Here is a 14,242-nt window from a genome sequence, read left to right on the forward strand (position 1 = left end):
GAAAGAAAGAAAAAGTATGGTCAACCTAAATGCCCATTCATCATCCAATGTACTTGTCACGATCACCAGGCAAGTTCTAGAATCAACACATCACCAGCACACTCTTATCGAGAAAAACCCGAAATGGCTTAGAAATACCTCAAACACGCACATCCTAGTGCAAGGCATCAAAAATGAATACCCTTACTCCCAATAAATCCAAGAGCCTAAGAGAGGGACGTATTTACGAGGCAAACAACCAAAACCGCCGCTTGAACAACTATATGTGACAGGATGAATCTCACAATTTGGTGTTTTGGATATATATAAGCATGCAAGTAGTTATCAATCCCGAAGGATAGCCAAATAACCGTTCAAGACACACTTCGCCAATTAAAATTTTTGTCAAGGAAATTTGTAGTAAAATTGCTTATAAATAATGAACTAAGTGTCAAAAGCAATTCCCCACGAGGACAAGTTCAACTCAATTTAAAATCATATCAACTTCTATATATTCCGCCAATGATAGCACCAGTTCAACATGCAAACATCACAGTTAAGAGTTCAAAATAGAAACTCATACCCCTAGATAAAATCCGAAGGCCTACGAGAGGGACATATCAACAAAACCGATAGAACCAAATGACAAAACAACAAAAGTGATATACCCGTAGCTTAAACCTATTTGCCCCCCCCCCACACTTAAGATGGACAATGCCCTCAATGTCCAGATCGGTCAACAACAAATAGGGTAAGCGACAAAGCAAGATAAGAACACATACCGGAATAACAAAACGAAAGGTGCGAGAGTTATGTGTGCAACAAACATACCAATCAAATATGCGCTGATCTTACTGCCAGCATATGCATATCACAACCTTGCTGTCACACATAAACACACAGCACAAGCAACAGAAGAATCATAATAGCGTTAAGCATGCCATCAACCTACCCTAATTATTCAATGGAAATGGAATAAATACGATGTCCATCATCCCGCAGGTAATACAAGCCCACCAAGAAAATAAAATAAAGTACGGAAAATGGAAATGGTCACATAATGGATACAAGCATCGTCAGCCCAAATTAGATCACTGAGGTGGATGAGGTGGGTAAGACGGTAACCAGGATGTTACCAATATCAAATAAAGATCCAACAACTTGCTCAGCAAAAGTAGGTTCCGCAGCGCCTGTCTCTCCGGCATCCGTCCCTGCATAGTTACCTGCATAATTACCAAAACGGACCGGCATATCCGGCCCTAATGTACCAGATCGTGGCGAGGAGGCATCTCGAACTGGCGTTCTGGTGGAAAGTAAAACCGCCACCAACCCGCTGCTGAGGAATAAAAATACTCGGCGGATCATATGCTGAATGACTGTGGGCGGATGATACTCCTGCCGGTAAACTGTGCCTCTAGCATAGGCTGATAACGTCGAGAGTCATAAACCACTCTCCCAAACTAGAACCAATTAGGTCAAATCATCGCCCACTTGATGTCGATAATCATCCATCCTCGTCTGGAATCCAGCCATATCATTCTGGAACTGCTGCTGGGATGTCAACATCTGATTAACTAGACCCTGTAGAGGAGAAAGATCGAACGAGCCTTCCGGAGCTATGAATGAAGAAGATGCTCCTGCGGTAGAAGTGGTGGCCCGACGCTTAGGGCGTCGCGCAGGCTCGGGCTGCTGCTCAGGTGCATCAGCCATCTCCTCATCATCACTGGCCTCTTGATCATCCTCTTCATCTTCCCCCTGGTCACCTTCATCATAGGCAATCAATGGTAACGCTCATTCCGGCTCTTTCTCGGGCGAAGCAAACCAAACGAGCCAGTTCAGTAAAGGTAAAGGCTTTCATAATTTTCCAATTCAAATTAAAGCCTACATTTGCCCTATCATCTTCCAGCTGAAAATGTTGAACAATTTTGTGACAAAGTGGCCACAAACCAACCCCGAGTCCTTACCCCCTTTGTTCCCATGTGCTTAGCAAGCACATACGGAGGACAAGCTGTCATCACATGATTTCCCTCATGCAAAATCCTCATTAGCCACAAATCCTCAACATACAATTTGTCCGGGTGGTGAGTCCGCTGGAAAAAAGTGAACAAGCATCTTATGGAGCAATCTCAAAGGGGGGACTTAATTGTGTTTGCCCCACAAACTGATTTCCAAGTCTTACCACCAGAGATGCGAGTATAATAGTCTCGCGCATCCCCCGATCCCTGAGGAAACCCAGTAGTGGTCCTAGCAGCATGCTTCAAAAGGTTACAGAAAAAAGGATCATCTAGCATTTCCCTAGTATACATTCCCGTGCACACCCCAATTCAGCAATGGTCATATGCCTGTTCAAACCCCCACATCTAAATGAATCACCTCACCCTCAAACACACTCTTTACTGAATCAATGTCATCAACAGAGATGGTAGAGTAGAACTCCAAACACCATTCCTTATATACTTTCTCCCTATTACTAAAGATATCAAACCACATACTAAAATCCCTATCGATTCGATTCCCATCAGGATCGGTTCCCCCATGCTTAAGAGTAAAGAAATTATTAACCTCAGTCCGCACATCTAAACTTCTCAGCATACTGCTTTCCATGAACTTTGGCTCAGTAATGTCCTTATTGTACAAAGTAGCCAAACGATTGGTACATTATTCTTGTTCTCTGGAGTTAGATGTGGAAATCGAAGCCACGGATGGGCTGGAACGCCCATAGCGACAGCCGCGGGAGTAAGCTCAACAGTAGGTGTGGCGGGAGGTGCAGTGGCGGACGAAACACGAGAACCCCCTCGTCCTGAGCGGCTAGAAGTGGCGGCATCCTACACATACAAGACAACATCAAACAATCAAACCCAATGTAACTTAAACGTATATGAAGTAAAATGAGGTTAGGCGATGAAACAGGCCAGCTGCGACGCAACCACCTAAGCTGCTGCGCAGCTTGGCTGTTCTGGATGATAGCTGCGGCGCAGCCACCTAGCTGCTGCGCAGCTTGGGTTTCTGTTCGAGAGCTGCTGCGCAGCGTTAAGCTGCGGCGCAGCTTGGCTGTTTTGAAGCCTGGAACGACTAGATGCAAGCAACAGTTAGGTGAACAACAAAGCCTCTCCACATTCAAATCCTAATTTAAATTTTAGGGTTTATCTTCACTTGAGAGTAACAACCTTTTTAATCAAGCCCTAACTAGATTGACTAGTTCCATGAAGTTTCAATATCAAATACAACCAATTACTCCTTGTTCTTAATCTTCTTAACAGTAAATTTGATTTTTTTTAAGAATCTAATAAACTAATAATGCCATGAACATTATAGATTTAATGATTTAGAATTTAAAAATAGGAGAGAAACAAAACATACCTTCCCTGTTCTAGTCATGTTGCAAGATTAAAAGAGCAAAAAGATTGAAGTAGGAAGTTGTGGGAGGGTGGCTATGGCCGATCGAGAGAGAGGGAAAGAAAAAGGAAAACTCAGAGAATTAATATGTGTGTGAAGAAAACATCCCCACAGTCTTATTTGTTGACTAAAAAAATTTTGACTTTGTTTGACCACTAGCTGCGGCGCAGCTTATAACTGCGGCGCATCTTTCAAACAGAAAAGACTAGCTGCGGCGCAGCTTTCCCCTTTTTTTTTTTTTTTTTTTGGATTTTCTGGTTTTCTCAAAACGACACAAGTTGTATGACAAACATACCTGTCGAACAACTTAAAATAGGAAAGAAAACAACAGACAACAAAAACCCCCCCACACTTACCTTCGTTTACTCCTGAAACGACTTACCAAATGGAGTGTCAGCGGACTCTACCTGCAATTTCTTATTAAACACAATACCAAAGACAATAAACAAAATAATCACAAATAGAGAGCGAGAAGCACGGGTTGCCTCGCGCGAAGCGCTTAATTTATTTACGAGTCGCTAGCTAGACTCGAAGCTCTTCATCATTGCTTCATGTCGAAAAAGGGAGCTCGTCAACGACGACTCCCACACTTTCTTCCTCCTCATGGTAAAACTTTAACCTGTGACCATTTACAAAAAGAAGTGCCATCCGATTTAAACAATTCCACATAACCAGATGGATAGACATGTTTGATCACAAAGGGGCCGGTCCACCTAGATGTCAACTTGGGTTGCTTGAACTTGTACTTGGAAAGGAACAACAAAACCTTATCTCCGGCTTTAAAATCCTTCGTTCTAAGCCTACGGTCATGCCACACTTTAGTTCGTTCCTTGTACAACAAGGAGTTATCATAAGCATACAACCTGAGTTCATCTAGTTCATTTAATTGCATAGATCTCAGCTCACCAGCCTCAACTAGGTCCATGTTACAATTCTTGAGCGCCCAAAAGCTTTATGCTCAATTTCGATAGGAAGATGACAAGTCTTGCCATAAAGCAACCGAAATGGGGTAGTCCCAATTGGTGTCTTGTAGGCGGTCCTAAATGCCCATAGAGCATCATCAAGCTTGGTGGACCAAGACTTCGGATTATCTCCTACGGTCTTCTCAAGAATTCTCTTTAGTGCCCGATTCGTGTTTTCCACTTGGCCACTCGTTTGCGGGTGGTATGAGGTTGAAAAACGGTGATTTACACCGTACCTCTTAACACCTTAGCGAGTTGGTGATTCGCGAAATGACTTCCGCGGTCACTGATTAAGGCCTTAGGCACACCAAACCTACAGAAAAGCTTTTTCAAGAAATGAATGACCACACGTGCATCATTCGTTGGCAAGGCTTTCGCCTCGGCCCACTTTGAAACATAATCAACGGCAACAAGGATATATAATTCCTATTCGATGGGAGAAAAGGTCCCATAAAGTCTATGCCCCAAACATCAAAAACTTCACATACCTGAATAAAGTTTTGCGGCATTTCATCTCGTTTGGAAATATTACCTTGCCGCTGACACACATCACAAACCTCTACCAAGGTTTGTGCTTCCTTGAACACGGTTGGCCAAAGAAACCAGCATCATAAACTTTCTTACCAGTGACGGATGCTCCATAGTGTCCCCCAGTTGGCCCATGGTGACAAGCATCGAGAATCTGGCGTGTCTCATCATCGGCTACACACCTCCTTATCATCCCATCTGCACAAATTTTAAACAAAATGGATTTTCCCAAAAGTAATGTTTGGCCTCGGTATGAAGTTTCCTCCGTTCTTGCTTTGACATTTCTTCCGGAATTACACCTGAACTGAGATAGTTAGCAATATCGGCGAACCAAGGACCTGTTTCAATCTTCATCAAAAACTCATCAGGAAAATCATCATTAATATCATGCTCTTGTAACTCCTCACGGTGAGGGTTTTCGAGCCTACTAAGATGGTCAGCTGCTACATTCTCTGCTCCCTTTTTGTCTTTAATTTCAATGTCGAATTCTTGCAAAAGCAAGACCCAACGAATCAAACGAGGCTTAGCATCTTGTTTCGTGAACAAGTACCTTAGGGCAGAGTGGTCAGTGTAGACAATTGTCTTGTTAAGGACCAAGTAGGGACGAAATTTATCAAAAGCATACACCACAGCTAACAGCTCTTTCTCAGTAACGGTGTAATTCTGTTGAGCTGGGTTCAAAGTCTTGCTAGCATACGAATAGGGCGGAAATGCTTATCCTCCCTTTGGCCTAAAACGGCCCCTAAGGCATAATCGCTAGCGTCACACATCAACTCGAATGGTAAGGACCAATTGGGTGGAGTCATAATAGGGGATTGGTCAAACTCTCTTTAAGCAAGTTGAATGCATCAAGACAGTCTTTATCAAAAACAAACAGGACATCCTTCTCTAACAACTTAGTCATGGGTCTAGTGATTTTAGAAAAATCTTTAATAAACCTCCGGTAAAACCCGGCATGACCAAGGAAGCTTCTAACCGACTTAACATTTGTAGGTGGAGGTAATTTGCTTATTACATCAATTTTAGCTTTGTCTACCTCTAACCCTTCTCTAGAAACTTTATGTCCCAAAACAATACCCTCCTTAACCATAAAATGACATTTCTCCCAATTCAAAACCAAGTGTGCCCGCTCACACCTTTCCAACATTTTGTCAAGACTCTTCAAACAACTTTCAAATGAACTACCAAACACAGAAAAATCATCCATAAAGACTTCCATGGAAGTTTCTAGCATATCCTGAAAGATGGCATTCATGCAACGTTGGAAAGTACCGGGTGCATTACAAAGACCGAAAGGCATCCTCCTATAGGCATAAGTGCCATAGGGACAAGTAAAGGTGGTCTTTTCTTGGTCTTTCGGGTCTATGGGTATTTGGAAATACCCAGAAAACCCGTCTAAAAAACAGAAATACTCGTTTCCGGCGAGCCGTTCGAGCATTTGGTCAATGAATGGTAAAGGGAAATGATCTTTGCGGGTCGCTTCATTCAATTTCCGATAATCGATGCATACCCTCCACCCCGTGACAGTTCTTGTGGGAATTAATTCATTTTTGTCATTTACAACAACAGTCATCCCACCCTTTTTCGGTACACAGTGTACCGGACTCACCCATGAACTATCAGAGATGGGGAATATGATTCCCGCATCTAACAATTTCAAAACCTCTTTTTTAACAACATCCTTCATATTTGGATTCAATCTCCGTTGTCTTTGCACAACAGGTTTAACATCATCGACAAAGTTAATTGTGTGCTTACAAAATTCTGGACTTATACCCGGGATGTCGGAAATCTTCCATGCAAAGGCCTTTTTATGGGCCTTCAACACAGTAATAAGTCTAGACTTTTCATCCTCCATCAAAGAAGATGAGATAACAACCGGAAGAAGAGATGTACCTTCCAAATATGCATACTCCAAGTGATCCGGAAGTTGCTTAAGTTCCAAATCGGTGGGAGGACTTTCAACCGATGTAGGCACTCGGAGACTTTCACCATTATTGATTTCTTCGAAAGGTTCATCCTCCGGTGGAGTTTCATCAACATCAAGAGCCATGATTTCCTGCATCATTTCTTCTACCCACTCATGCTCTTCTTTACTACAAGCTAACACTGCTTGTCCATCTTCCATATCCAAGTAGTCTATAAGCTCCTTCTCCAAAGCATCTTTCTCCTCAATCACATCGACCCTGAAACACGATTCATCACATGAGTATGGATGCCTAAGAGCTTTATCAACATTAAACATAACCCGGTCATTACCAACACCTAAGGAAATTTCCTTAGCTTTGACTCGGATGATGGCATCCGCGGTCATGAGGAATGGTCGGCCCAAAATTAGAGGCACATTGATGTCCGCCTCCATTTCCAAAATAACAAAATCCACCGGGAATATCAAATGACCCACCTTAATCTGCAAATTTTCCGCTATCCCCATGGGATATTGGAAAGATCTATCCGCGAGCCTAATGCTCATACGGGTTGGGGTCAATGCACCAAGAGACAACTTTTTATAAACTGAATAAGGCATTAGATTGATGCTGGCCCCAAGATCGGCCAATGCCTTGTATAACTCAAGACCAAAAGAACAAGAAATAAGAAAACTCCCTGGATCATCAAGCTTAGGAGGTATCTCGTTCTTTATTATTGCTGAAACTCGGCACTCATGACTGCCGTCTTATCTTCTTGAAGTTTCTTCCTATCCGAAATGAGATCTTTGAGAAACTTTGCATAGTTGGGCATACCTGCAAGGAGATCAACTAATGGAACAGTAATGTTAACATTCTGAATTAGATCAACGAACTTCTTGAAGTTCTCCTTTATCTTCCCTTGCTTCAACCGTTGAGGGTAAGGCACCTTCGGTTTGTACGGCTTCACGGGAGATCCTCAACAGTAGTTTCTCAACTTTCTTAGATGGAATGGCCGGGATTGGCTCCATCTCGATCTCTTCATCAACTGCAACTTCTGGTTCAACCTGCACAAGAGGAGTAACAACATTAGGTGAAACATTTGCAGAGTTATAAGAGTTACCTGCTCTCGTCGTGATTGCGTTGACTTGCTCATTTCTTGCATTCGGATGGTTGTATTTAGCTCCAGATCCTTGGCTGTTTTGTTGAGGTTTCGGGTTCTGCTGAGTGTTGCTCGGTAGGGTACCGGGCTGCCTGCTTGAGTTTCCTAGCCTTTCCAACCTTGCTTCAATATCCTGAAACGTTGCTTGAGTACTCTTCGAGCTTTGCTCAAGCTTACTTGCCAACCCATCCAACCTAGTAGTCATAGCATCCCATTGAGAGGCCATCTTCTCACTGGTAGCTTTCTGAGCGCCTACCAAATCCTTCATGATGTCTCTCAATTCCGAATTCGCATTTTGTTGACTGTTGAACCTGCTAAACCTGCTTCCAACAAAACCAGAATTATTAGCATTAAAATTGGACGAAGGATAAGAAGTACCTGATGACCGATTTTGATAACCGGTACCCTGACTGAAGTTCCCTTGCTGATTCTGGACATAGTTAACTTCCTGAGCTGGCTTATCGGACAATCTTCTGAATAATGCATGTCCCCACAGTAGTCACAACCATCAGCAATCACCTTGACATCCCTTTCAATGCTTTTGAATCTCACGTCTTGGTTGTCAAACCTCTCGTTCATCTGCTTCGTGAGGGCTTTGACTTCAGCAACCAAGCTTGATTCTTCACTACTCTCCAACTTTGCTACAGTCTTTCCACTAGTTCTCTTACTTACAACCTCATCACGATCGAGAACTCTTTGGCCATATCATCCAAGATTTTGTATCCTTCAGCTGGGGTGACATTGTTCAAACTACCTCCAAATGCCCCGGCTAATTCCCTTCTAGTTCTCTTTAATAACCCATCATAGAAGATTTCAACCACTGCTTCCGTGTTTAAATTGTTTCCTGGGCAATTCCTGATCATCTCCTTATATCGTTTCCAGGCATCTACTACATCTTCCCCTGGATCTTGAGTGAATGATCGGATCTTATTCTCCAACTGTCTCTGAGTCCTTATAGAGTAGAACTCATCAATGAACCCAACACGAAGCTCATCCCATGTGGTATACAGATCATCTGGCTGCTCCTTTAACCATGCTTTAGCCCCTCCACATAAAGTGAGTGGAAAAAGCTCAAGCTTCACATTGTCATCTTGGTTCGCGCCATAGTGATAGAACCTACAAATCTTCTCGAACCTTTCCAAATGCCCATATGGATCATTATTTGTCACCCCATCGAACTTCTCCTCCTCCACACTTTTCAAATGACTTCCTTTGAGAGAAAAGTTTACTCCGGTGGTTGGAAGGCAAATAGGAGTGCCCCTATTTGTGGGGATATTTCTCCTACGGTCACCGTAAAGACGGTTATTGGGGTTTTCCGGCTCTCTATCACCCATTCTCCTGGCTCTGACTGGTTGAGGATTTTCTCTAAGAATCTCGGTTAAATCCTGTTGATCAGTTTTATCCTGATTATCTTCTTCCCCTGAACTATCACCAGTTTTGAACAACCCACTACCTTCGGAGAATCTAGGACTTGAGCGCACCTCGGACGTTGAACCTTTCTTTGAGTAATATTGATCCAAGTCTACGTCCGGGTGGTCACGGTTTTCGGTGTTAGAGTCTATATTTCCGGTGTTTGAGGGCTCCGTGTTGCCTGATCTGAGTAAGCGTCGTCTGGCTTTCCCTGGATTAGATTGAGGACTAAGCAAAGGTCGGCCAGAGGCTCTTGTGTTCATCAACCACAAAGCACCTGTACAAACACCACAAGTAAAACCGTTAACCGCACCAGAAACTACAAAGTAAAACTAAAACAAAAATAAAATCTATCTATTAAAACAAATAACTTCCTTACAACTGAATGCAGGGAAAGGTTGAATCACAAAACTAAACAACTACTTAATTAAGTCCCCGGCAGCGGCGCCAAAAACTTGATGTGCGAAATCTAGCTTTAAATTTATAACACGATTTACCGAATAATACTGATAACTACACACTCACAGGCAGTGTACCTGATCGTATGCAGTATAGTGAAAACTGGTAAGCCGAGATCGTTCGCAAGGACTTAAACAAGCATTTGTAAAAACGTTTAATGATTCAAGTAAAATGGGGGTTTTGTGGCCGAATTGCCACGATGCAAGTAGTTAGTTGAAAATTAGTAATCCCAAAGGATTAATCGAAAAAGAGATTTTAGTTTAAAACAAGAATTTAAAAATCATCCATCTTGATTTCGCTCAACAGAATGTTAGGATTGCACATTTAATGAAGTTCAAATTCAATTTAGTGATTTAATGACCGAGACTCAAATTAATCGTCAACCCCGAACCCGTCAGGTTAACAACTTATTCGACTCTCTTGCACAAACTAGTTTCATTATTAAGACCGGTACTCCGAGACGCCTTTTTATAACTTCCCTAGTTAAACAATTGTTTTGGTCATTTCAGATAACAATTTCGCCTGTCGATTGTACCCAACCGTCAACCCGTCATTCTTATCAAATATTTACTACCCTCTACCGTACCCGTCATAGAACCATTGCTTCTAGCTAAGCAATCAAAATAACTTATACCCGAGTCCTAGTCGTCACTAAAAATGAGCACAAATTATCCGCAATCAATAATTGAATAACAAAGAATTAATAGATTAAGTTCACGACAAAATGTTAAATCAAATCACTTGAATTAATAAATATTGTGCAATCCCTACATAATGTCTCACTCCATCAAGATGGATGAAAAGGTGATTAGCCACTCATATTGAAATACAAATAACAAATCAAAATGAAGGAATTCATCGTTACCGAGTACAAAGAATTGAACGGAAATAACGAGGATAATCCAATTGTAATATCGATCTTCAAAGATGAGAAATTTGATCAAAAGTCTCCAAAAAGGGTTTATAAGACGGCTGCCAATGTAACATAGGGTTTTGGGGTGAAAAACAAGCTATTATATGTTTCCCAAAAAATAATGTGCAGAGTCGAACATAAGCTGCTGCGCAGCTCCCTTTGACCGCAGTTGACTTCTTGACTTTTATTGACTTTGCTGGAAACCCACTAGACGAGCTGCTGCGCAGCTTCGGCTCCCTGTTTTACAGCTGCTGCGCAGCTTGGGTCTTCTGTTTAATAGCTGCTGCGCAGCTTGTCTTGATTCCAGGTTTGACTTTCGTTGACTTTCACCAAACTTCATCCAAACGACCCGGAAATCATCCGTAAGCACTTATTTCACTCAAAGAATGTCGTTTTCTTCCGAAATACGCTCAAGTATCTGCTACTAACCTGAAACACTAACAAATACCATAAACGCAACAAATGTATATAAAACGACTCATTAAAGATGCTAACTTAACTATATAAGCCGTGGGAAATGGGTATAAAATACGACATATCAGGTGGGTTAGCTTGGGGTGGGTCAGCTTGGGCTGAGTCAGCTTGGGGTGGGTCAGCTTGAGGTGGGCTGAGTCAGCTTGGGTTGGGTCAGCTTACTAACATAGTGCATAACTAATTATCTTTATTTAAGTGTTTAACAACAAATTCATCAAAATCAAAATAATCATGTTTTTTGTTTTGTGCATCCATCTTGGATGCATATTTATCAAAATAATGCATCCAACAAAAAACGTAATTTTTTGATTTGATGAATCAATGTGTTGTTAAACACTTAAATAATAATTAGTTATGCACTATGTTAGTTTTATGGACTTTTAATGCATCAAAATGATATTTTTAAGGTGTTCTCACCATTCTTATTTGATTGTTTTCATATATATATATATATATATCACATAAAATCCAAAAAAATGCAAATGATTCAAGTCGGAACCTTCTACTGTTCTACATCTACGTACATATATGATGAATTGACCACCTTTTGCGGTCCAAAGTGTGATTAGCTAGCAATTAATTTCATGATTTTGATCGTATGTATAGTTTTGTGACTTTGTCATATACGACTTTAGCTTCATTTTTTTATTACCATTACCATACTATTTTCAATCTTAATTGTATCATTTGAGTGTCAGGTTGGTTTAAATTTTTAGTACTTGAAAATTTGCATTTAAAAAATTAGGATAAGAGAAGTTCATGTGACTTTAAATTGTGATCAAATTTAATTCAAAATTCTTTTCTTTAAATCTTGAGTTAATTGCAAGATTGGTCCCTGTGGTTTACACCAATTAGCAAGGGGGGTCCATTTTCAACTATCGTTGCAAGGGGGGTCCCTGTTTTGAGAATTTTTTGCAAATTAAGTCCAATTTTGACAGAATCGTTATCAAAGGGCGTTAACTGGCCACGTGAGCCCCACGTGCAGGGGTATTCTCGTATTTTGCCAGACAGTTGTCCACCACACCCACCTTTTCCCCCCTTTTTATATCCCTAAAAACCCTAAATTATCCCAAACCATATAAGAACCGTAAATCTTTTCACTTTATATCATCAATCAAATGCAAAATTCTCATTGATAATCAGATCCATTTGCGTAACATCATCATGAACTAGGTATTTCGAGAACACGATAATACTCCTAATCTGGCTGCAATATATGGTTAGTGATTAAATTTATACCCTTTTTCCCTTTATTTAATTTTTGGGTGTATCTGTTTATACAAAAAAAGTAGTTGTTTGTTTATACTAAAATTCTGTTTAAATCTAAATTTTTATAGGTAAAACCACTACACACTTTACTTTAAAGATTCATCATGGAGGGTGGTTTACCAAGTCTCCAATGAGGAAATATATGAATGGCAAGGTCAACTATTTGATGCTGTGGATGGAGATCAGTTTTCAGTTCTGGAGCTAACTGATATGCTTAAAAAAATAGGGTATGTGAAAAAAATTCCTACTTGGTACCACTTTAAAGAACCTAAAGGTGATCTTGATTTAGGACTGCATTCTTTAGGCAGTGATGATGATGTTAGGCAATTATTGAAGTTTGTTCCAAAACACTTAATCATAGAAGTATATGTTGAATTATGGAAAAGTAATTTAGAGACTAATGATGATATTATTAAAGAAATACCAACAATTGATGTTAATGATGATACTATTAAAGAAATAGATGATCCTTTATCACAACCCTTTGTGCCTGCTAAAAAGATGGTCCCTAAGAAGAAGTTGTTTACTGAATCACAACCTGAATCACAACCTGGGATGGGTATAAATGAAACAATGCAACTTGAATCACAACCTGGGATGGGTACAAATGAGGTGAATGATGTTCTTGTCTTAACACCTTATGTGCCTAAGCCAGTTCAAACAACTCCTATTATGGCTACAAATGAGGTGAATGATGTTCTTAATGCTGGTGATACAACTATGAGTCATTTGATGAATGATGAGACCTTCATAGAGAACTTTGTAAATGTGGAAATTCAAAGTGAAGTTGGGCAGAAAACACAAAATGATGAAAGTGTTGTACATGAGGAAAATTATGAGCATGTAGGTACACATATTGAGGAAAGTGATGAGGAGGAGGATCATATGAATGAGGAAAACAATAATGATAGGGAGAGTAGTGACAGTGATAGAGAGAGTGAAGATTCAGATTTTATAATGGATGATGAACATAGGATTAATGATGTTGAAGTTGATATGACTGCCTTTAGGGATAACATAGATGGTGAAGTTGAATGGATAGAATCTAATCCAAATGCAGGAACTGGTAAAGAAAAGGAGATAGATGGTGATGTTGAAACTCTAAATTTTGATAATCTTGATAGTGAGACAGATGAGGGGGAGGATGATGCAGTTAGGAAACAAGCTTTGAAGAAGTTAAGACAAGAACATACCACCAATCGAGATAAGAAAGCACATTTTCATCTAGGGCAGATATTTGGGACTAAGGAAGAAATGAGAGACATGGTGTCCATGCATGCAATAGAAACTAGGAGGCAATTGAAAATTCTAAAAAATGATAAAAAAGATTCAGGGTTATATGTGAAGGGCATATTCCAGTTTTTGATAAACAAGTGCAGCCCAATTTGGATGGCCCAGGTGAACAAGTTCAGCCCAATGTAGATGGCCCAAGTGAGAAAGTGCAGTCCAATGTAGACTGTCCAACTGTGGATAAAGAAGGTGGTCCCAAAATGAAAAAAAAGGCCCCACCAAAGGAAACAGTGGGTCTTAAAAAGGTTGAAAGTCCAACTGGGGATAGGTGGGTAAAGAAAAAAACAATTGAAAAGGAATCTAGTCCTAGTGGGGAGGAAAAATGTCCTTGGTTATTGTATATTGGTAGACCAGATTCAGAGGCTACTTGGACTGTAAGAACTTATAAAGAAACACACAAGTGTCAACAATCAAGATAGATAAGAAAATACAATTCTGAATTTCTGGCAAAACATATTCAAGAGGACTTAAATCCAGATTCAAAGGTGCAAGCAAG

The sequence above is a fragment of the Erigeron canadensis genome, chromosome 1 (assembly GCF_010389155.1).
Source record: "Erigeron canadensis isolate Cc75 chromosome 1, C_canadensis_v1, whole genome shotgun sequence".
NCBI lineage: Eukaryota > Viridiplantae > Streptophyta > Magnoliopsida > Asterales > Asteraceae > Erigeron > Erigeron canadensis.